We start from the raw sequence: 25,715 nt of genomic DNA, 5'->3' as shown, positions 1-25,715 counted from the left end.
TTGTCAAGAGAATAAGCTGGTCATCACAAACACTCTTTTCCAACAACACAAGAGGCGACTCTATACATGGAAATCACCAGATGGGCAATATCGAAATCAGATTGATTATATTCTCTGCAGCCAAAGATGGAGAAGCTCTATACAGTCAGCAAAAACAAGACCTGGAGCTGACTGCGGTTCTGATCATCAGCTTCTCATAGCAAAATTCAAGCTTAGACTGAAGAGATTAGGAAAAACCACTGGGCCACTCAGGTATAATCTAAACCAAATCCCTTATGAATACACAGTGGAAGTAAAGAACAGATTTAAGGAACTAGATTTGGTGGACAGAGTGCCTGAAGAACTTTGGATAGAGGCTCGTAACATTGTCCAGGAGGCAGCAACGAAAACCATCCCAAAGAAAAGGAAATGCAAGAAAGCAAAGTGGCTGTCCAACGAGGCCTTAGAAATAGCAGAGAGGAGAAGGGAAGCAAAATGCAAGGGAGATAGGGAAAGTTACAGAAACTTGAATTCAGACTTCCAAAGAATAGCAAGGAGAGACAAGAGGGCCTTCTTAAATGAACAGTGCAAAGAAATAGAGGAAGATAACAGAAAAGGAAAGACCAGAGATCTGTTCAGGAAAATTGGACATATTAGAGGAACATTTTGCGCAAAGATGAACATGATAAAAGACAAAAATGGGAGGGACCTAACAGAAGCAGAAGACGTCAAGAAGAGGTGGCAAGAATACACAGAGGAATTATATCAGAAAGATTTGGATATCCCGGACAACCCAGACAATGTAGTTGCTGACCTTGAGCCAGACATCCTGGAGAGCGAAGTCAAGTGGGCCTTAGAAAGCCTGGCTAACAACAAGGCCAGTGGAGGTGATGGCATTCCAGTTGAACTATTTAAAATCTTGAAAGATGATGCTGTTAAGGTGCTACACTCAATATGCCAGCAAGTTTGGAAAACTCAACAGTGGCCAGAGGATTGGAAAAGATCAGTCTACATCCCAATCCCAAAGAAAGGCAGTGCCAAAGAATGCTCCAACTACCGTACAATTGCACTCATTTCGCACGCTAGCAAGGTTATGCTCAAAATCCTACAAGGTAGGCTTCAGCAGTATGTGGACCGAGAACTCCCAGAAGTACAAGCTGGATTCCGAAGAGGCAGAGGCACTCGAGACCAAATTGCTAACTTGCGCTGGATTATGGAGAAAGCCAGAGAGTTCCAGAAAAATATCTACTTCTGCTTCATTGACTATGCGAAAGCCTTTGACTGTGTGGACCACAGCAAACTATGGCAAGTTCTTAAAGAAATGGGAGTGCCTGACCACTTTATCTGTCTCCTGAGAAACCTATATGTGGGACAGGAAGCAACAGTTAGAACTGGTCATGGAACAACTGAGTGGTTCAAAATTGGGAAAGGAGTACGGCAAGGCTGTATATTGTCCCCCAGCTTATTTAACTTATATGCAGAATACATCATGCGGAAGGCTGGACTGGAAGAAACCCAAGCCGGAATTAAGATTGCCGGAAGAAATATCAACAACCTCCGATATGCAGATGATACCACTCTGATGGCAGAAAGTGAGGAGGAATTAAAGAACCTTGTAATGAGAGTGAAAGAGGAGAGTGCAAAAAACGGTCTGAAACTCAACATCAAAAAAACTAAGATCATGGCCACTGGTCCCATCACCTCCTGGGAAATAGAAGGGGAAGATATGGAGGCAGTGTCAAATTTTATCTTCCTGGGCTCCATGGTCACTGCAGATGGAGACAGCAGCCCTGAAATTAAAAGGCGCCTTCTTCTTGGGAGGAAAGCGATGACAAATCTGGACAGCATCTTGAAAAGCAGAGACATCACCTTGCCGACAAAAGTCCGAATAGTCAAAGCTATGGTTTTTCCTGTCGTGATGTATGGAAGCGAGAGCTGGACCATAAAGAAAGCAGACCGCCGAAGAATTGATGCCTTTGAATTGTGGTGCTGGAGGAGGCTCTTGAGAATCCCCTGGACTGCAAGGAGAACAAACCTATCAGTTCTAAAGGAAATCAACCCTGAGTGCTCACTGGAAGGACAGATCCTGAAGCTGAGGCTCCAGTACTTTGGCCATCTAATGAGAAGAAAAGACTCCCTGGAAAAGACCCTGATGTTGGGAAAGTGTGATGGCAAGAGGAGAAGGGGACGACCGAGGATGAGATGGCTGGACAGTGTCTGCGAAGCAACCAACATGAACCTGACACAACTCCGGGAGGCAGTAGAAGACAGGAGGGCCTGGCGTGCTCTGGTCCATGGGGTCACGAAGAGTCGGACACGACTAAACGACTAAACACACAACACACACATACAGAAGTGTACAAAGTTATGATTGTAAGAACCAAATGAAATGAAATTGCATTATTAATACAAGTAAGGAATTTTCAGAGTATTAATTGCATAAGCATTCTGGCAATAGGTGAAATAATTAGCTTACGTAAATAGTTTGTTGGCTGTTTATGGTTATGCTGCTGTATTCAAAGTGCTGAAGCCAGAGTATTACAAAGGAAAATCGCTTTCGGGTATCCACAAAGATGTAGAGAAAAAAAAGGTTATTATTATGCATAAATTTAAATCTGATTGGCTCAAATCTATCACATATATCAGGGGTCATCAACCCCCGGTCCGTGGCCCGGTGCCGGTCCGTGGGTTAGCTGGAACTGGGCCGCGGACACAGATCTGTGCCCCCCCATCTTGGGGCAGCCAGCCTGGGAAGCGCCCCGATGCACGGCTTTGCTTCTTTGCTTGCTGGCTCGCTCGCTCCCCACCCTCCCTCCCCAGAGAGCAGCTGCCTAACAAGCAGCCACTCTCCCTCCCCCCTTACCTGCCTGTGCCCTCCTTCATCTGCAAGAAGCCGGGACGTGTAGCTGTTTACAGGGGGGGCAGCAGGAGAGACTGCAATAGCCAAAGCCAAAAGGGGGAGAGAGATGGAGCAACTTTGCACACAGGCTGGCTGGGCGCGGGGAGGAAGCGCTGCCTCCGGGAGGCAAGAGCTGCAAAGTAGCTCCATCTCTTTCCCCCCTTCTGGCTTCGGCTATTGCCATCTCTCCCGCTCCCCCCGCAAGTAGCTCCACGTCCTGGCTTCTTGCAGATGAAGGAGGACACAGGCAGGTAAGAGCAGGGGGAGGGAGAGTGGCTGCTTGTTAGCCAGCTGCTCCCTGGGGAGGGAGGGTGGGGAGCAACTGAGCAAAGAATCAAAGCCGTGCATTGGGGCACTTCCTGGCCTGGCTGCCCCATGGCAGCTTCCCCGTAGGGAAGGGGCACTGGGGGAAGCGTTAGCATGAAGGCCATGCACCTGCAAGCGTGACACACCCACCAGCAAGCATGACACGCCCACCAGTAAGCAGGGGGGTGCCCCACCCCCCAACCGGTCCATGCATGGAGCACCCCCCCCAAATGGTCCGTGGACCGAAAAAGGTTGGAGACCGCTGACATAAATAACTATGGCATAATTACCTGATGTTAACAATGTTAACCAATACTTTTTAGGCATTTTTTAAAATTTTCTCAAAAAGGATACGGTGTGTTGAAAGGAAAATGGTAGGGAAAATTTTGATATTTGAAATTTTCCAGATGTCATATAATTGCATTCAACAATTGCAACAAGCAAAAGCAGAGAAATAAATAATAAGACAACACTGTACAGTTTATTTTAATTTAAAACTTCCTATTCTCCCCCACCCACACCCAACCCCGTTTCTCTATCTAGGAATACATTTTACTCTGTAGGGGGAGGCTTACATCTTGTTACGGTATTTTCCCCATAAAGTGAAAGTTCTGAAATGTCTGGAAAAATGGAAATATTTGGAAATTCCTTTCAAATGACCATAGAAAGGTCCTAGAGAGCCCCATGCCTTCCAGACCAATGAACCCCAGAATGATTACGACTAGGGTCCCCTTATCCTTAGAAGATGGCTACACTGCAGACAGCAACACGAGCAGTTCTGTCAAAGTCACCTATAGAGGTAGACAACCCAGGGGCATGAACACTTCTATTGATTAGGCTTTACAGTGTTGCCCCGTAAGATGAATCTAATTTGTTCCGTGAGAATCGCTGTCTTGCAAAAAAATTGTCTTGTGAAGTTCCCTATGGGAACATTGCTAGACGAATGAAATATATTCGTCTTGTGAGGCATTGGTCTTGGGGAAAAAAAAATGTCTTCCGAAGCATGGCCATAGAAGAAACCGTCTTGCGAGACACCATAGTGATCGCAAAATTTTATTTTTATTTATTTTATTTTATTTATATCCCGCCTATCTAGTTGATTAAGACCACTCTAGGCGGCTTACAACAAAAATACAACAATGTGATTAAAAACAATTTCAACAAGACTTTCGACAAGATGGGACAGTGTGGCCGCCTCCTCATACGTCACAGAGGGGACACCACTTCAAACTCTCTTTCTCAACACACGCTGCCACCAACCACACACATATATCTGACTCCTCAGACAAAGGTATGGATTTTAAAAAGGAAAATGATTGTTTATTGTAACAAGTAAATAAGTTAATCACTATAATCAATACATAAATAAAGTATCCCCTCAATCACACTATCACTCAGACCTTAACTGACACAGTACTTCATGCCCTAACTCAACTCTCACTCTAACTCTAACTCCAAAAACTGTCTCACATCATTCACTCCCCCCTTATATACATAACTCCACCCCCTGGAGTCCCACCTCCTGCCCTGCTATAGGCAGATGAGCTCCAGCACTACCAGTGACAGGCAGGTGACGTCATCGCAGCTGTCACAGACAGACACTAGGAAGAGGAAAGTGAGGGGAAATCCAATAGTCTTGCGGGTTTTTCGTCCTGCGAGGCAATCATCTTGCGAGGCACCACTGTATTTCAAAGTAAATAACATGGAAAGCAGTAGGATTCAGAACACTAACGTGGCTACAACTAGAAGTCTTATTCCAATTGCACTTTTATTTGCTCTCTTTTTTGTAGTTCATCTGACTTTAAGTTTCTAGTTCTCACTCAAGTAGCATTTAAAGGCTTTGTTCATGATATCAGCCAGCCATTGCCTCAAAAAAGTATATGCCATTATCCTCCTCTCACGCCTGGGGAAAATAAAGATGTTATGCTTAAAATTCAGAACTTACTACAGTGGTGTTGTGACTGTTGCAAATCGTTTGGGAGGAGAAAATGGGAGTCCTTCCTTCCTTCTAGCAATTTAAGGCCAGTATGGAAAATATTGTTGCCGTCAAAGAATGATGCGTAGTTGATGTCTACCTTTCCATGAAGTGAATAGAAAGGGAGACAGAGAAAGGAAGAGCTATTTAAAAGATGGACAGAGAATTTTCTATCTGTGATACAAGCAAATAAGAGGAAAATAATGAGTTTTGGTTTCTTCTTCTGTTTGCAAATGTCCTTTCCTAAAAATGTGAAAAAAAATAGTAAAAGTTTTGCATTCAGGAGCAACTACGCAAAATACCTGCAAGAATAGTGAAGTTTTAATGTTAGGTTGAATTCTGACTTCCAAAGAATAGCAAGGAGAGACAAGAGGGCCTTCTTAAATCAACAGTGCAAAGATAATAGAAAGGGAAAAACCAGAGATCTGTTCAAGAAAATTGGAGCTATTAAAGGAACATTTTGTGAAAAGATGGACATGATTTAAAGAACAAAAATGGTAGAGACCTCACAGAAGGAGAAGACATCAAGAAGAAATGACAAAAATACACAGAGGAATTATACCAGAAAGATCTGGATGTCCCGTACAACCCAGATATGTGGTTGCTGACCTTGAGTCAGGCATCCTGGAGAGTGATGTCAAGCATGGCTAACAACAAGGCCAGTGGAGGTGATGGCATTCCAGTCAAACTATTTAAAATCTTAAAAGATGACGCTGTTAAGGTGCTACACTTAATATGCCAACAAGTTTGGAAAACTCAGCAGTGGCCAGAGGATTCGAAAAGATCAGTCTACATCCGAAACCCAAAGAAGGATAGTGCCAAAGAATGCTCCAATAACTGTACATTTGGACTCATTTCACACGCTAGCAAAGTTATGCTCAAAATCGTACAAGGTAGGCTTTCAGCAGTATGTGGACCAAGAACTCCCAGAAGTACAAGCTGGATTTCGAAGGAGCAGAAGAACTGGAGACCAAATTACTAACGTGTGCTGGATTATGGAGAAAGACAGAGAGTTCCAGAAAAACATCTACTTCTGCTTCATTGACTGCTCAAAAGCCTTTGACTGTGTGGACCACAACAAACTATGGCAAGTTCTCAAAGAAATGGGAGTGCCTGACTACTTTATCTACCTCCTGAGAAATCTCTATGTGGGACAGGAAGCAACGGTTAGAACTGTATACGGAACAACTGATTGGTTCAAAATTGGGAAAGGAGTATGACAAGGAGTATATTGTCTCCATGCTTATTTAACTTATATTCGGAATACATCATGCGAAAGGCCGGAATGGAGGAATCCCAAGCCAGAATTAAGATAGCTGGAAGAAATATCAACAACCTAAGATATGCATATGATACTACTGTGATGGCAGAAAGTGAGAAGGAATTAAAGAACCTCTTAATGAGGGTGAAAGAGGAGAGCACCAAAAATGGTCTGAAGCTCAACATAAAAAAACTAAGTTCATGGCCACTGGTCCCATCACCTCCTGGCAAACAGAAGGGGAAGATATGGAGGCAGTGACAGATTTTACTTTCTTGGGCTCCATGATCACTGCAAATGGGGACAGCAACTACGAAATTAAAAGATGCTTTCTTCTTGGGAGGAAAGTGATGACAAACCTTTACAGCATCTTAAAAAGCAGAGATATCACCTTGCCAACAAAGGTCCGCATAGTCAAAGTTATGGGTTTTCCAGTAGCAATGTATGGAAATGAGAGCTGGACCATAAAGAAGGCTGACTGCCGAAGAATTGCTGCTTTTGAATTGTGGTGCTGGAGAATCCAGCACCACATCTTGAGAGTCCTCTGGACTGCAAGGAGAGCAAACCTATCCATTTTGAAGGAAATCAACCCTGAGTGCTCACTGGAAGGACAGATCTTGAAGCTGAGGCTCCAATACTTTGGCCATCTCATGAGAAGAGAAGACTCTCTGGAAAAGACCCTGATGTTGGGAAAGTGTGAAGGCGAGAGGAGAAGTGAATGACAGAGAACGAGATGGTTGGACAGTGTCATTGAAGCTACCAACATGAATTTGACCCAGCTTCTGGAGGCAGTGGAAGACAGGGCCTGGAGTTCTCTGGTCCATGGGGTCACAAAGAGTCGGACACGACTTAACAACTATACAACAACGTTAGGTTGTTCATTTCCTTTGCACTGCTTAATTAATTCACAGAAAAGCAAAAGAAATAAGTTCCTGGATGTGGCATGAAAAGAGATCCAAGATTGTATGTGCTTTTCTCCTCCTATTTTTAAGTAGATATATGCATTTGGATTGTATGTGTTTCTTGACTGAAACCTGTGTAAAATAAATAGTAAAAGAAACAAAAATGTGAAAGTCTGTGTTAAGGCTACTAGGGACTGTACTGGTACATTTGAGTGTTTTTCTGGATGGTATGGATAGCAAAATATGTATGTGGACTACAAATATTCATAAGTAAATATGAATAGGACCTGCAAGGATTAGGGTACTGCTAGTTTTTTTAGAGGCATCCTGTAAACACCCTAAGGAGCAGAAAGACTACCAATCTCCTAATGAAACTTAATGTACTGTTTTAGACAATATTGCTGTGTTGGAAGTGAACCCATGTCCCAATATGTATTCTGGAAGAAATATTGTTTTAACGGGGAAAGATGGGGGGAAAGTTGAAAGCTTCTTTAGCATCCTGCAATCCTGGGCTGCTTGGAGGAAACAAAGGCTTTAACCGATTTCCTCCTATAAGCAAACCTATTGAGAATGAAAGTGTGCAGTGATCATTCAATTCACCTTATTATCCATAGTTTTTTCAAGAACCAGGACACATGGGGATAGTCCTCTTCACCCACCCTATGTAGCACAGTAGTGGCAGTAGGATCACATTGGGTGTGGAGTTGGCAGGTAGTCGTCAATGGTGGATCATGAAAGCAAGCTAAAAGACTACAGTGGACCCTCGACATACGCACGGCTCGACGTGCGTACTTTTCGAGGTCCGGACTTCTCCAGCCGCAGGATTTCCAATTGACTTGTGGCCAGAGAATCGACCTACGGATCGGAAGGGGGAGGCGGGGAGAGCTTCAATTTCAAATCTGACACTTTCCCTGCCTCCCCCTTTCAGTCCGTAGGCTGCCGATCGTGCCTTCGGATGCCTTCCAGGGCTTCTCTGCCGCCATGGGAGGCATCTCGGAGGTCCCCCCCACCGCCGATCATGCCTCTGAAGTACGATCTGCAGCGGGGACGGACCTCCAAGAGGCTTCCCATGGCGGCAGAGAAGCCCTGGAAAACATCTGGAGGTCCCCTGCCACCACTGCTGGGAGCCGAGCCACGCTGCACTCAGACGGGGGCGGGGGAAATCCAGGAGTCCGAGCATGGCCGGGATCACCCGGCACAGCTCAGCTCCCAGCGATGGCGCGAGACCTCCCAGCGGTGGCGCGAGACCTCCCAGCGGTGGCGCGAGACCTCCGCCGCCATGGGAGGTCTTTTGGAGGTCCCGCCTGCTGCCGATTGTGCTTTAGAAGCACTATCGGTGGTGGCAGGGGACCTCTGAGAGGCCTCCCATGGCGGCAGGGAAGGCCTCCGGAGGTCCCCCCCCCCCCCGCCGACGCAGGCGTTCCCAGGGTGGACCTGGCAAAGGGGTCCATGGGGTCCAGGAGGGCTTCCCCCGGTAGGCCTAGTCTACTGCCCGGGAAAGACTGGGGAGTAGACCGGGCCTACCGGGGGAAGCCCTCCCCTGGTAGGCCCTGTCCACCCTGGGAAAGCCGGCATCGGTGGGGGACCTCCGAGAGGCCTCCGGCAGCTGTGATGGTGGCAGCGAGGGACCTCCGGGAGGCCTCTGACAGCGGTAGAGAAGCCACCAGAGGCCTCTGGCAGCGGTGATGGCGGCAGCGGGAGAACCCTGGAAGGCTTCAGAAAGGTAAGTTTTATTTATTTTAAAATTTTTGTGTGTGGGGGTTTCTTGGGCTGGTTACGGATTAAATGATTTTCAATGCATTTCTATGGGAAATGCATTTTCGACCTACGGACACTGTTCCAATACGGATTAATTCCGTAGGTCGAGGATCCACTGTAGTCATGAAAGAAGGCTCTCTCACTTCTTCAACCCACCACACATCTGCAGGTTGGGGAGCTCTTCATGTCTCATATATGCTGTTCCAGGGGGTCCCTGAATCCTTACCAGGAGTTTTGAGGGCATACCAGAGGCTGCAGTGAGACAGCAAGAAAGATCACTTTTGCACAAACAGACTGTCTTTAAAATATACAGAAGAAAGCAGGCGGAAAGACGTAAATTATTGAAACATATGGGAACTGTAGATACTCGTGAGATAAAAATCAAAGGCTAAAATCCCACTTGGAATGTACACCTGGAAAGGGGAACCATGTAACCACAGTAGCTAACTGATGAGGTATTTGGTTGCACATCTGTTATGCACCCTGGTGTGCTCCAAATCACATATCTGGTATCTTGCTAACTAGTCACAAGCTAATTCTTCTTCATGTATCCCATGATACATGATTTTGGCTACTTTCGTTTTTAAAAAAATAATTAAGAGATAATTTTTTTAATTTAATTCAGATTTTTGTTTATTGTTCAAATACTTTTTTCAGCCCATATTAAGGGTTTTTTTAAAATAAAAAATGTAGTGGTTATTGCTCAAAGATCTGATTATGGGATGGGGGTTATAATTTTGTATTATATGACAGATCCTGAAGCTGAGGCTCCAATACTTTGGCCATCTCATGACAAGAGATTCAATATTATATGACTATATAGTGATATTGTTTCAAAAATGTTTTGCAAAAAGCGACTACTTGTTTAGCAGCAATACATTGAGATGAAGAATAACTGTTCAGCTTTCTTTTCAAACTCTAATGGAAATTATTCCTGGAGCTTCTTCATGCTTCTTGGCAAAATAATGTTGGGAATTCTTGGAAACCCTATGGAAATCTCCAAGACTAGTTTCAACAATTTCCTTGAATGATATTAACTCTTTTACAGCGACAGTCCCCACTACTGTCTCTCTACAGTTTTCCATAGATAAAAACAAACCCTTATTTCTTTCTCTGAAAGTGTGCACTTTCAGACATTGATGCAAACCTTTAGACACTGTCAGTGTCAATAAACTGAAGACTGCTACAGATATAGTAGGTCTAGTCAAGGAAAACTGTAAAGGTATGCATTAAGATTGCAGCAATCAAGAGTGAATCAAAACTGATTTTTTCTCAGTACTGATTTAAATCATGTTTGAATCATTTAATTAATGACTTTAAGTCAGTTTGTATCTGTGAAGATTCTCAGTCATCCATGTGAGGTTATCTGGAAGTTGGGTCATGGCAACCGAACTCCTTTCTTGTAAGTGGAAACATTTTGCTCCTGTTTAACAAGAGAATGGCCCAGCACAGAAGGGCCAATGGCTCAGGACCACAACCAGCAGTGTTCCTTCATTTGATGGACAAAGGAAACTAATTTGATGACCAAGATGTACTCATTTTAGACTGAGAAGTTAGATGGTTTGACAGCCACCCTGACCATACCATAGATTCTATCAAACATGGGCATATCATGTTTACCTGATGAAAAATAATTTTTCAGGAACAATAAAAACTTTGGGCACCCAGGTGGAATCTGCCTAATGTCCCTGAGTCTTCCACCTCCATAGATGACTCCAGAGGAGTTGTTGATGTTGTTGTCTGTGGTGTCACTGTCTTCCAAGGGTAAAGTGGTCATGAAACATAGCGCTGGATATAATATGTATGACTCTGTTGTGGAGACTTATTCGCAACTCTGTTCATAAAGACTTGGGTTAAGTTACAGGACAAGGAGACAGTCACTGTTTAGTATCCCAAATCCAGGATTCCTGACCCATCATAGCATGTTATTTTAGCTATATTATCTGTTTCCCCCCCTCTTCTATTTAGATTCTCAAATTTTTCAATTCAATATTAAATTAGTGCCTATTTTTAAACATGATGAGTGACTAATTGTGTTTTAATACAACTGTTTTAGAATTAAACTTCAGCTTGTTGGTTAGGAAGGTTTCATCTTTTTTCCTTTCTTTGTTTCTATGATGATGGTGCTGCAATAAAGCAGAGTGAAGAAAGGAATAACATTGAAATGAAATAGATGATGTAAATCACTGGTTCTTAACCTTTGTTACTCAGATTTTTTTTTGACTGCAACTCCCAGAAGCCTTCACCATCAGCTCTGCTGGCTGAGGTTTCTGGGAGTTGCAGTTCAAAAACACCTGAATAACAAAGGTTAAGAACCACTGATGTAAATCATTCTGGTTTTAGCTGGCTGGATAGCTCAGTGGATTGCAGTACCTCTCAAAAGGAAAACCAACCTGTAGCCTTGAGCAAGTTGCACAGTCCCAGGGCACTACCTGAAGAAGGGAGTGGGAAACTATTCCTTAGTATTCAATAAATAGAAGACCCTGAGAACAGTCACCATTTAAACCAGTGGTTGGGAACAGGGGTAAATTACCCCATTTTCATGGGGTAAAAATCAAAATCCTGGGGGTACTGAACATAACACTACCCCACCACCACCCCTTGCAGCCGAACCTCAAACTGTAAGCCACCTATCCCTGCTACCTTCCTTGGTTGCGGGCACTTGTAAATCCGTTCTTTTAGAATGGATTATCCAGAGATAAGGCGGCTTCATTGTTTACGGCTTGTGACTACTGTACTTCTGTCGCAGGTGACTGCAAGCAGGAGGAGGGAAAGCTCCAATTAAGGCAGGAAGGAAGGTGCAAGAGAGGGATGGATGGCTTCATCAGCTTGTTTAAATGTATGTAGAAAATTGAGGGAGGGAGGAGGTGTATGTATGAGAGAGATAGAGAGAGAGACTGACTCAAAACTGAAAAAAGGAACTGATGCAAAGAGGAGGGAAAGCTTCAATTGAGGCTGGAAGGAAGGTGCAAGAGATGGACAGGTGGATTCATCAGCTTGTTTAAATGTATGTAGAAAATTGAGGGAGGGAGGGCATGTGTGTATGAAAGAGAATGACTCAAAACTGAAAAAAAGAACTGATGCAAGGAGCAGGGAATGCTTCAATTAAGGCTGGAAGGAAGGTGTGAGAGAGGGACGGGTGGCTTCATCAAGTTTGTTTAAATGTAATGAGAGGAAATAGACATACTGAACTGAAGCAACTGATTGTTGCAAATTGAGGGAGGAAGGGTTTGTGTATGTGTGTTTGTGTCTGACGCACACACACACACACACACACACACACACACACACACACACACACACACACACACACACACACACACACACACACACACACAGACTTGACTCTCATAAAACCATGAAAAAAGGAACCTTCAAAAGTTAATCTCCACTGCATTTAGCTTGCAGTTTCTGCTGAGAACAGCGGAAGTCTGAAGTGTGTAGCAATCGCATTTCTCTACAGTATTTGTCATCCCCAAAGTAGGCAAGAGTATCATAGTTTATTCCCAAAATCTGAATCCCAGTTTTTCTGCTCCTGGTCCTACTTTGACTGCAGCACCAAACAAAAGACTGTGGGTTTCTTTATTGAGTCAATCCATCTCATGTGCAGTTGTCCTCTTTGCCTCCTGCATTGCACTTTTTCCTGCATTGCTACCTTTTTCCAGTGAGCTTGTCTTCTTATGACGCCACTATAGTACAGTACCCTTTGTTTGGCTATTTTAGCTTCTAGTGAAAGTCCACACTTAATTTGCTTTACTTATCTTTCTGACAAGTCATGATATCTTTAAAAATCGTTTCCAACACTAAATTTCAAATAAGTTAAATGTGCGTTTTCTCCCTTGCATATCCTTGAAGAAAATATTGCAAAAGGATTAGGGGACCTTACTGCACTGCCCCATTCAACATACAGTGGACCCTCTACTTACGGAATTAATCTGTATTGGAACGGTGGCTACAAGTCGAAAAGTCTGTAGGTCGAATCTCCATTGACCTACAATGCATTGAAAACCGATTAATCCCATAACTGGCAATTTTTATTCTATTTTTGTTCCATTTTGGTTTTTTTCTGGCTGCAAGTTGAATCTAAATTTTGCGGCCAGAGAAGTCTGTAACCCGAAAAGTCTGTAAGTCGAGCCGTCTGTAAGTCGAGGGTCCATTGTACAGTGGTGCCCCGCATGACAACGATAATCCATTCTGTAGAAATCACTGTTTAGCGAAAACATCATCTTGCGAAAACAGCTTCCCCATTGGAATGCATTGAAACCCGTTTAATGTGTTCCAATGGGGAAGAATCGTCGTCATCCTGCGAAGATTGCTCATAGGGAAGCCATTTTGCGAAGCGCCAATCAGCAGTTAAAATGGCTGCCCTGCAAAGCATCGGTCCTGAAAACGCCCGTTTTGCGAAGCGTCGATCAGTGGCAAAATCATTGTCTTGCGAAAATCGGTTTGCAAAGCAGGGTGATTTTTGCTGGATGATCCAAACATCATCCAGCAAAAATCACCCATTGGAATCACTGTTTAGCGAATCGCTATAGCGGTCACAAAACCTCATCGTCATGTGGTTTCGTCGTTTTGCAAGGTCGTCATCTAGCAAGGTACAGCTGTAGTATGAGGCATTTTCAGGGGTGTAGAGAAACTTCTATGAGTACATCTGTGTCTACCAGTCATATTGCACACACATACATTCAGATCCATTTCTTGGTGCCTTGAACATATTTCTGCATTTTCTTAACATTTTAATATTTAAAAACAAGACATCTGCTGGCAGATTTCTGAAATACAATTGTCCTCTAATGAGAGGCTTGTATGTACAGAAGAAAAAGAATAGGGTTGATTGCTCACACTCTAACATTTTTGAAGCATTTTGGATTATTTGCATATCTAATTGCTATGCAATCAGAACTAAGTGAACTGTAGCTACTTGAAACTGCAAAATGAAAGGCAATCATTTATGGGGAAAATATCACATTTACATGCCAGTTTGTCTGAATATTAGAGTTGGGTTCTTCTTCTGCTTAATTATAGTGTCTAGGAAATAAATTTATGCTTGTGTATTAAATGAATGAATGTGACCCTGAAACATCAGCTGCGCTTTGTTGTAGCAGAGGAACTGGCATTGAGAAGAACTTCGCAGTGTTGTGTATTTTGGTGATAAGCAACTATGCCAGAATCTCTGTTAATTACCTACTTTGTTTGAGATGGAAAGTAGTGGCTCTGCAGTTTTCTTCCCACAAGTGACAATGTTCAGTTAAACTTCTGTTAAATAGTGACACCTTCCTCTTCCTGGAGATGAGGAGCTTTAAGATAGTTTTGTTGTGCCTGGGGGCTGTGTTGTTGTGTATGAAAACAGTAGATGCAATATTTGTTTGCTATCAATGTTTTTCCTTAGGTATGAAATTATGGTCAGAGTCCTGTTAAGTGATCAGGCATTTGATCAGGAATAGAATCCTCGATTTCCTAACTGGTAACAGTTACTTGTTTCAGTTTATGTTGTTTGACTTCCACTAGTCTATGTAAATAAGAGGATTCTGACCATTGATTTAGTTACTTATCTACAAGGAGTAAAAACAGGAGAATAAATAGGGCAATTTGGGAACTACTCATATAATGTGATTATCTCTGCTGTGATTAGGTATCTTTTCTTGTCTAAATGTTTTTGGAAAGAAAGTTTCTTTCTAATACAGAGAAACCAAAGATTAGTCCAGGCACCTTTCAGAGACTAACAAAAACTTTTTGGAGAAAATCCTGGGTGCTGTTAAGACTTAGTGCTAATGTCTGGGAATTCCAACATTTTCTTTGCTCATTAATACTGTCATATTTCCCTGGTCTTAGCTTGCCTGCACTGGCTGCTGCTTCACTTCCATGCCAAATTCAAGATACTAAGGTTGACTTAAAAAGCCTTGAACACTTTGGGACCTCACTATGTATTGGAATACCTCTCCATGAAATTAACTACCCATGCCACTCACATCTCTCAGGCATTGGTGCTATGGGTGGCCAGGAAGTCCATGACTAAGAACTTGGTCTTCTAAATGTTGTTTGCCTCTCTGTGGAACGTGGAGGTGCCCCAGCATCTTCCTTCCTAATATTCAGAAAACACATAAAAAACTGCTTCTTCAGTGTGGCCTCTGTGAATACACACAAAAGGGTTAAGTCAGCGCCTGCGCTGGACCTCTCGGAATTTTCTAGAGCTAAATAGAAAAGTAACAAAGTTTAAGTTGCCTCCAATAGCACATGCTCCACCCGCTTCAGCCTCCAGTTCCATTTTACCGCCATCTGGCTAGGAACCTCTCGCTTGAGCTTCGATATATATTTCTCCTTTTTACTAATTCTTCGGTATTTTCGGCCATGGACTGTGTCTTGACTTCGCTATATCTGTTGCCCCAATAACGGACTGCCTCCTGACCATTCTCTTGCTTATCGCTTCGATTTATTGTTTCCAGACAATTTCCAGCTCGTTAGTGGGCCACGCGCCGTTAATCAGTAAGACTGCTCTTTTACCTACCTGCTTATGTCCCAATTCGGACCCTTCAGCCGCTGTATCATCTGTTCCCGCAAGCTACACTTTCACGACGGACACAATCGTCTTTTTTGCCTTGGGGAATCTCACCAGTCAGGCAGTTGCAAGCACTGTAAGAAATTTACAAAGGCAGCAATTAAAGCTCACCAACAGAGACTAAAATACCATTTGTGGGATAAAACCCTTTCAGCATCTCAGCCATCCGAAATGAAGATTGCTTCGCCTTCTGCCACACCACGTTCTGAAGTTCGTGCAACTTCTCCTCCATTGCCCTCGGTTGTTGCTAAAGAAAAGCCCGCCAAAAAATCCGCAGGCTTAAAGAAAACTTCCACCTTGGCGTCGAAGGGATCTACTGCCTCTGCGAAGACCACTAAGCAAACCAAACCGAAGGGTTTGTCTAAACCTAAAGAGCCCTTCAAGCAATTGCCTTCAATTTTGGCATCGGTGCCTTCTATCTTAGAAGATTCTTCTGGGGATCGGGGATCAATGTCTGAGGCAGGTGCTTCGCTACCTTCTAGACAAGTGGAGCCTGTACCATCAGTGGGTCTGACATCCCTGACCCCAAGCCAACTTGTACATGCCACTACAAGTTTGGCTTCTGGCCCAGATAGCCCTGTATCTACCGGGTGGGCATCTCTGGCTCCTTCTTTGGCCTCGGTTCTCTCGAGACTGACTTCGCCTCCACGCAAAAGAACTAAGAAGACTAAGCATTTGACTCCTGACCAGCACCGTTCCTCTCATCGTTCATCTTGACGTCGACATAAGAAGCACTACGATTCTGACGACTTTGAAACTGACAGGAGAAAATATCATCGACGTCGGCGAGATTATTCTGAGTCGGAATCCTCCTCGACATTGAGAGACCGTCATAGAAAAAAGAAGAGGTTGAGGCGTTCATATTCCTCGACATCCTCCTCATCTATTTCTATATGTCCCCGTCGGCATTGATACCGAAAAATTGTCGACGTAGACAAGAATGGAAATCGAATGCGCCATCCTAAGACTACGCAGACTCAGCAAGAATCCGTGCTGCCCTTTTTGGCGTCGACAGTATCAGTCTCTTCTCGCCATGCTAAGTCCACATGTACTGCCATGGAGAAACATCATAAAAGACATTGTTCCCCTTCCACATCATAGGAAGAAGCAGACTTTTCAGCAACCTCCTATCCTCCTGATGATGACACTTGTCCTGAGGCATCAGCTGACGATTTACCTGAAGGGGAAAATAATGGGTCCAGATGCAGCTGACCCTCATCTCCATCCGAGGACTTCTCCTCTTATGTACAAATGCTGTCCAGATTAGCTAAGACTTTAAAGCTGGACATGCAACAAACTAAACCACTCCTGAAGACTTAATTTTCGGTGACATTAATCAAGAGCACACTCCACTGCTCAGCTTGGCATTCATCCCTTTCCTTATGGACCTTATAAAAGATGCTTGGAATCATCCATCTGCATCTACACCGATTTCAAGACGTACAGAGAATCTTTATCGGGTACCATGGAGAAGACACCAGTTTCCTGCTAAAGCATCATGTGCCTAACTCATCTCGAACAAACTCCAAAGTTCATGTTACACCAACCAATAAGGAGGGGAGAAAGTTGGAAGTTTTGGGCAGAAAGATGTACTAGTTAATTTCCTTCCTCCTCAGAGTGACAAACTACTTAACTGCATTGAGCGCCTATCAGAAACAACTATGGCTGAGAATACTCCCGGCTTTAAAATTAACACCTGAAGACATACGCCAGGGTTTCATAAACACTCACGAGGAGGCTTAGACAGTTTCAAAACATCAGAGACTAGCAACATGCCACGCTGCTGCTGCTGCCAAGGTCCTGATGTCTGCTGTCACCCTTAGACATTATGCTTGGCTTAGGTCCACTACTATCATGGATGATGTAAAAACAAAAATAGAGAATCTGCCCTTTGATTCTACGGGCCTTTTCAACGAAAAAACAGACAGAACTTGGACAAACTTCATAAAATGAAGAAAACTGCCAAATCATATTCCTTGCAACAGCAACCAAGGTTTCAGAAATACCAATGGTGAACACCCTACTCACACTATTCCCAATCTTCTCAATACTCACAATCTTCGCAACCCTTCCGTCCCTTTAAAGGTCAAGGTCCATCCAGATCGAAACAGGGAGCATCTTCTTCATCCGCCTTTCACTCCCAGTCCACACAATGCCGGCAATCTTATAAACCTCTTGCCAAAAAATCAAAACATTATCTTTGACTCTCCATTAACTCTGACCGGGCGGAACCATCTAACACGACTTCATCCCTTCTTACACAATTGGACGAACATAACCACAGATGCCTGGGTTCTGAACATCATTCGCTCAGGATATCAGCTGGAACTAAAAGAATATCCTCCTTTACGACAAGTAAAACTCACACCCGTCAACCCTGTCCTAGAAGTGGAAATTCGCACCTTGCTACAGACTCACTCCAAATCCCTTCTGTTTCTGACGATTCACCTGTGGGAATGGTCTACACACACAATATCTTTCCAATAACCATTCACATTTCTACTGCAGACGAGACAGTAGACAAACTCAGCAGGCTGACATCTCAATCACACGAGTGGGAGCTGGACAACGAGGTATACACCTCCCTCTGCCACCGCTGGGGATATCCCAGGATGGATCTCTTTGCAACTCGTCTGAACAAAAAATGCAGATTTTATGTTTCCAGGGCAGGTCGTGGAATGGACTCTCTGGGGGACGCATTCATGATCCCTTGGAGCCAGAGCCTACTCTACCTCTTCCCTCCAATCCCTCTTGTGTAAAGAACTCTCATCAAGTTACGCCAGACAAGATCAGAAGCCATACTTGTGGCACTGTACTGGCCTCAACAAGCATGGTTTTCTATGCTTCAAGCGATGGCTTCGGACATGATCAGGCTCCCACCTCTGCCTCATCTTCTCACGCAACATGCCGGCACTGTTCTCCATCCAGATGTGGAAACGTTGCATCTGACAGCTTAGAGGATCTCCCCTCGATCACAGAAGTCCTAGATAGTACCAGGAAGCCCTCTACTTCTCGCCTTTACCATTATAAGTGGAAGAGCTTTGATAACTTTGCAGAGACTAGACATCACTTTCCACTTTGCTACAATATCTACGTCATTTGTTTGATCGCGGCCTTTCTTTTTCGACTCAGCAGCTATTATATCCTTTCAACCTAGGGACTTTAGCTCAGCACGCCCTTTTTTCCATCCTACTCTTAAGGCATTCCTTAAGGGACTTACCAACCTTAGACCACCTACGAAGACACCTACACTTAATGGTTGCTTCAGGTGGTCCTCCACGCCTTAACTCGACCGCTGTTTGAACCTATGGCGACTTGTGACCTTCGGCTGCTATCATTCAGAACTTTATTTCTTGTCGCTATCACTTCAGCGAGGAGAGCTAGCGAGCTCGCAGCTCTTCGTTCAGACCAACCATATCTATAATTTTTTAGAGTTAAAGTGGTGCTACACCTCGACTTGTCCTTCTTACCTAAGGTGGTTTCAGATTTTCATGTGAATCAACCACTCATATTGCCAACTCCCTTCTCTGACCCAAAAACTGATGCTGAGTGCATGCCCCACACCCTTGATATCAGAAGAGCCTTAGCATTTTATGTTTCCCGCACCAAGGACTTCCGTTCTTTACCTAGATTATTCCTCTGCTTCTATGGCAATAAAAAAGGGTCTCCTGCATCTTCATCATCCCATGGCTTGTCTCTACTATTTCCTTGGCATATGAAATCCAACATAGGAGCTCATTCCACCAGAGCCATGGCTACTTCTACAGCCCTCTTACGTGGCATTGACATTCCTGACATTTGTAGGTCTGCCACTTGGTCCATTGTCTCCACCTTCATCACTCACTACAGACTAGACCTGAGGGCTAAGAAGGAGGCGAGCTTCGGGAGAGCAGTGTTGACATCTATACTTCAGTGACGTCCCACCTTCCGGCAAGTGAGCTTACTAGTCACCCTTTTGTGTGTATTCACAGAGGCCATGCTGAAGAAAGACAGGTTACTTACTTGTAACCATGGTTCTTCAAGTGGACCTCTGTGAATTCACACAATCCCGCCCGGCCTCCCCACTATCCTTCACTGAACATGTCTAGCATAGCTCAGGCTATTGTGGCGGATAAAAGGAACTGGAGGCTGAGGCGGATGGAACATGCGCTATTGGGGGCAACTTAAACTTTGTTACATTTCTCTTTAGCTCTAGAAAATTCTGAGAGGTCCAGCGCAGGCGCTGACTTAACCCTTTTGTGTGAATTCACAGAGGTCCACTTGAAGAACCATGGTTACAGGTAAGTAACCTGTCTTTTTCAAGAGGCATTTCAGGATATCCTCCCTTTATAATAGTTGGTTATTCAGTTTCATTTAATATTATTATATTTTGTAGTCTCTATTTTTGTCATTTGCTGCCATCTTGCATTTCAGGAGTGTTTTTCTCGTTTTTACATTTTGTGGGTTGGGTGGAGGTTGATCGCTTGGTTAGAGATGGGGGTATTTGTATATGAATACAGTGGTGCCCTGCAAGACAATGTTAATCCGTCCCATAGGAAACACTGTTTTGCAAAGCGCAATGGCGATTGCAAAAACTCATTGTCATGCGGATTCGTTGTTTTGTGGGGTCATCGGCTAGCGGGGCACCACTGTACAAATATCCCCATGTAGCTGGAGGGAGTAGTGAGATTCCGGCCCCTAGGGCCAGACTGTCCACTCACAGCATCTGCACGTGGCCTTGCTCATCCTTCTTATCACTCCCAGAGCCCCGCTCTCTTCCTGCTCAGCTGGCCACTCTGCAGCCATGCAGGGTGACTCATCCTCCCTCCCCTTGCTTGAGGTGGCTAGCCAGGCAGGAAGAGAGCAGTGCTCCAAGAGTGATTAGAAGGATGATTGAGGCCACCGGGGGAAGCATGAGTCGATGGTCCAGGTGATGGACCCTTGTTAACTCCAGCTGCATGGGGATATTAATATATGAATACCCCCATCTCTGTTGTCGATCTTGATTTTTGTAGCTGCCCAGAGTAGATGGTGCAATATAGAAACACAATAAGCAAAAAAAAAAAAATGAAGAAATGTGTGTGGGGGGTGGGGAGTGAGAATTTTGAATCTGTAAAAGGATCTGGATTGAAACCACAATGAAGAATGCTCATCTTCATAGTCCTTCCATGCGGGCGGATTTACTGTGTACGGCTGAGTTCCTGGTGCTTTCCATCTTGAATTGTGCTGCTTCTCTGTGTGTCTTTATTTTGGATCCTTTCCTTTTTGCTTTTTTTTCTTCACTTTTTTGAAAACATTTTTCTATATCTTTGAACAATTTTTACACCTGTTTGTCTGCTGCTGCCTGCTGGACTTGAAGAAAAGAAGAGAAGGCATCAAGGGGTTGAGGGAGAGAAATCTCCCCATATGCTAGTAGTCTGTAGAGCAGAGGTCCCCAACCCATGGCCCAGTGCCGGTCCGTGGCCTGAGCTGGACCAGGCTGTGAAAACAGACCTCCTGACCCCCCACGCACTCACACCCCACACGGCCTGTTTGCGCCTGCGCGTGCGCTCCAGCATTCCAGTGCGAGCATGGTGCCATTTGCGCATGCGCAGAAGTGCACAAGCGCTGTGCTGCCATTTGTGCATGCGCATGAGCTCCCACGCACAAGCACTGCACCACCGTTTATGCATGCGCACATGCACATGCAAGAGACAGGGAACTTGTTTGCGCATGAGCATGGAGGTGCCCCCGCCTTCCTCAGCCAGTCCCCAAAATGAAAAAGGTTGGGTACCCCCTGTTGTAGAGGGGTTTGATTGTATTTGTTGGCTTTATTTGCTTGCTTATTCTTGGGTTTTGGTTGGGCAGCTTTGATTTAAATAGAAAATTGGAGTTTTTGACAGTTTATTATTTTTTTTAAATTTAAATTATGATTTAAATCAAGTTGATTTTGAAGAATCATTGATTTTTATCTACCCTAGTTTTTGGAGAGAGTAAGCTGTTTCTGTTTCATTGTTGTTACTTTGCCATCCTCCACCCCATGTTTGTCCATGCATGTTCTTTTCTTTTTTGAGTACACTGGGCCCTCTACTTAAACTTTAAGTTTATAAACTTTAACTCTATAAATAACATAGAAAAACATTTTAAAAACATCAAACATGAGGCAGGAACATTGGATTGTACAAAACTCTTCATAAAGTGCAGAAACATACAGAAGATTTTCAGGAACTGCATAAAGGTAAAGGTTCCCCTTGACAATTTTTGTCCAGTCGTGTTCAACTCTAGGGTGCGGTGCTCATCCCCGTTTCCAAGCCATAGAGCCAGCGTTTGTCCAAAGACAATCTTCTGTGGTCACATGGCCAGTGCGACTTAGACATGGAACGCTGTTACCTTCCCACCGAGGTGGTCCCTATTTATCTATTTGCATTTGCATGCTTTCGAACCGCTAGGTTGGCGGGAGCTGGGACAAGCGACGGGCGCTCACTCCATCACGTGGATTCGATCTTACGACTGCTTGGTCTTCTGACCCTGCAGCACAGGCTTCTGCGGTTTAGCCCACAGCGCCTGCATAAACATACAGAAACCAACAGTACAGAAACTTCTTAGATTTAACATTTTAAAACTGAACAAGTGAGGCTGAAGTCTCTAAACCACTAGGACCAGTGTTCAATGCAGGAACCTGGAGGCACACATCACAGCAAGCAGCAATCTTCTAGAAGGACGAGGGGGAGGAAGAAGGCAACTGGGCACCACTGGTGGAAGGAGAAGGTTCCTCTTCCTGTCTTGGCCTCTTCGTGAGGAACCTCTCCATGGTCAGCTGCCTCTGCCTCCTTTTGAGCATCCCTCTGAAAGGGATGACCCTTTCATCATAGGTGTTGGAACATTGATGTGCCACAGCCATGTCCGGATGGTGCCGCTGCGCTACAGTCTGCACAAACTGCCAGCAGTGCAAGAACTTCTTCAGGTCGCTGGTGGACAGATGTTCTTCCTCTGAGTCTTCTTCCTGCTCCTCCATAGCCTGTGCCTTCATCTCGACCAGCTCCTGGGTGGACAGATCCTGGTCGTGGCCCTCCACCAGTTCAGCAATGTCCTCCTCTGTGACCTCGAGGCCCATGTTCCTCCCCAAGGCCACAATGTTCTGCATCACTGTGGACTCTGGTGCAGGCGCAGAAACAACAGTAGCCGCACAGTCTGGCCAGAGCGTGCGCCACGCTGAGTTCAAATTCTTCTGGCTGATGCTGTCTCAGGCCATGGCGATCAACTTCAGACAGATGACAATGTCGAACTACTCCCTCCAGAAATCACGCAGGGTGAGACTGGTGGCATCGGTCACCTCAAAGCAGTGCTGGAAAAGCTCCATCGTGTACCTTTTCTTAAAGTTGGCGATGACCTGCTGATCCATTGGCTGGAGTACCGGGGTGGTGTTAGGCGGCAGGAACATGGTCTTGATGAAGTTGAACTCCTCCAACAAGTCGTCCTCAAGGCCTGGAAGATGGGCAGGAGCATTGTCCGTCAGGAGCAGGGCCTTCAGTGGCAGGTCGTTGTCCAGCAGGTACCTCTTGACAGCTGGGCCAAAAGCGTGATTGACCCAGTCCACAAAGAGGACGTGTGTGACCCAAGCATTGGCATTGGATCGCCACATCACCCTCAGCCGGGCTTTGTCCACCTTGTGCTTCTTGAAAGCCCGCAGATTCTCGGAGTGGTACACCAGCAAGGGCTTAATCTTCAGGTCCCCGCTGGGGAGGAGGGTGAGACGGTCCTTCATGGGCTTTTGGCCAGGCAGCTTGCTCTCCTCGTGTGTCAGGAAGGTCCTTTTGGGCATCCTCTTCCAAAACAGGCTGGTCTCGTCACAGTTCAAGACCTGCTCTGGACGGTACCCCTCTGTCATCACGACCTCCATGAACTCCACGGCAAAGTCCTCAGCTGCAGTAACATCGGAGCTGGCAGCCTCTCCGTGCCTCACCACGCTGTGGATGCCAGATCTGGTTTTGAAGCCTTCAAACCAGCCTCTGCTTGCCTTGAACTGGTTCAGCTGAGGTTCCGGCCTGCTGCTCCATGAGGTCCGCATACAAGGCTTTGGCCTTCTCACAGATGACAGCCTCAGTCACTGTGTCACCTGCACACTGCTTCTCCTGCATCCAGAGGACAAGGAGCTTCTCCACCTCCTCCAGGACAGCTGGCCGGTTCTTTGCGATCCTGGTGACACCCTTCGCTGCATCCGTGGCAAGGATCTTCTCCCTCATCGCTACAATGGTACCGATGGTGGATGGATTCCTGCCATACTCCCTGGTGATGTCCGCGATGCGCTTGCCTCCATCGTACTTCTGGAGGATCTCCTTTTTCATCTCCAGGGTCATCTTCTCCCTGGTCGGCTTGCCGACCTCGGCAGAAGCAAGCTTCTTGGGACCCATGTCAGCTGTTGCTATGTTAAATAAATAAAAAAAAAGTCAGTGCTTTACATCCGCTTCACCTTTCCACACACCTTCCCACACCTGGCCAAAACTGCCCTGGACAAACAAGTGACATAACACACACACCCCAGCACAAGCTAAGGAAAAAAAACCACAGGAGAACAAATTCAGACCTACCTTTTGATGTCCCAGAAGCTATGGAGAACTACACTGCAGGCCACACCACGCCACAGGAGGATCCCTGACCAAAGAAATTTTGAGAAAAATTAGAGTTAGCATAACTACACCCCCCAGCACAAACTAAGGGAAAAAAACCACAGGAGAAGAAATTACCTCTTGCTGTCCCTGAAGCAGCAAACTCCACTGCATGCCACATCACGCCACAGGAGGATCCCTGACCAAAGAAAACCCAGATGTTCTGGAAAAGTCCACCAAAGGCCACACCACACGACAGAAAGGAATGACTACAGTAAAAAAAAAAATAAATCAAACCTGGCATCAGACTTTTGCATTCAAACCCCCACAACAGAAGCTACTGTAGCCCTAAGTTTCCCCTGCAGGGTACCCACAATTTTAAATCACATTTCTGCACGCTTCTCCCAAACAGAAAAAATGCAATAGCAGATCCAAATTCTCCCAGGAAAAACCATTTAAAACGAGACTCATGGAACATTTCTCCCCCCCCAACCCAGAAGAAAAACAGCCAGTAAAATTTTAAAATTCAGGTTTTAAATTTAAAACCCCAATCCAAGAACCATGCATGCACAGAAGAGCAGGAAAATTAAAATGAGACTCATGGAACATTTCCCCCCCCCCCAACCCAGAAGAAAAACAGCCAGTAAAATTTTAAATTCAGGTTTTAAATTTAAAACCCCAATCCAAGAACCATGCATGCACAGAAGAGCAGGAAAATTAAGGAAAAGGCATGTACATAACCCCCCCCCCCGCAATTTACTGTATCCAAAAATAAGAAAATAAAAATACCTGTAAGACTTATGCAATAAAACCCACCACCCACACAGGAGAACAAATGCAAACTTACCTTCTGCTGGCCAAGTTCTCCAGAACAGACCAAGTCAGCCCTGGAACTCCACGTGTAAAAGAGCACAGGATGCATTGGGGAAGGGTTTTTAAACCTTCCTCCCACAAGGCACAATGCATCCTGGGTATTGACTGTTTAAATTTGAAAGAAAACAACAACAGGGAAAAACACCCTGGAGGCAGTGGCATTGCAAAACAGCGACCGTTAAAACGCCATTCAAGCTAAGCACGCCCCCCGGGCTGTTTAAATCATTGCTAAGTGAAACAAGGGACCCAAAATTTAATCGTTATGCGAAGCATGGTCCCACCATTGCTAAGCGAAAATCGCCCATAGGGACCATCGCTGAACGAAGCATTAAAACGCTCCGGAAAAGTCATCGCTACGCGATTTCGTCGTTAAACGGAGCGCCCGTTAAGCGAGGCACTACTGTACTTTAAATCAGTGATGATAGCCTGATCGTGTCATGCTCACCCTCTTTTGTGTAATTTTTTTTTGAAAATTCACTTTTTTACAGGAATTTTATGTTGTCAGCTATGCTACATAAAATGCTCAATAATTCTAATGCTGTTTAACATAAGAGTAATATAATGCTTGTAGAAAGAAAGTCACAGGTTTCATTTTTGAGTAGTCTCCCTACATTTCTGTATATCACTGATACAGGACTAACTTAC

At 44.8% G+C, this 25,715-nt stretch overlaps 1 protein-coding gene across 18 annotated transcripts in view; it reads left to right on the top strand.

Annotated features, from left to right (window-relative positions):
• Nucleotides 1-25,715, top strand: part of QKI (QKI, KH domain containing RNA binding) — a 214,743-nt gene that overhangs the window by 105,635 nt on the left and 83,393 nt on the right. The window lies entirely within an intron of this gene.

This window comes from Pogona vitticeps, chromosome 1 (genome assembly GCF_051106095.1).
Source record: "Pogona vitticeps strain Pit_001003342236 chromosome 1, PviZW2.1, whole genome shotgun sequence".
In the NCBI taxonomy this organism is placed as follows: domain Eukaryota; kingdom Metazoa; phylum Chordata; class Lepidosauria; order Squamata; family Agamidae; genus Pogona; species Pogona vitticeps.
This window is presented reverse-complemented; position numbering and strand designations above follow the sequence as displayed.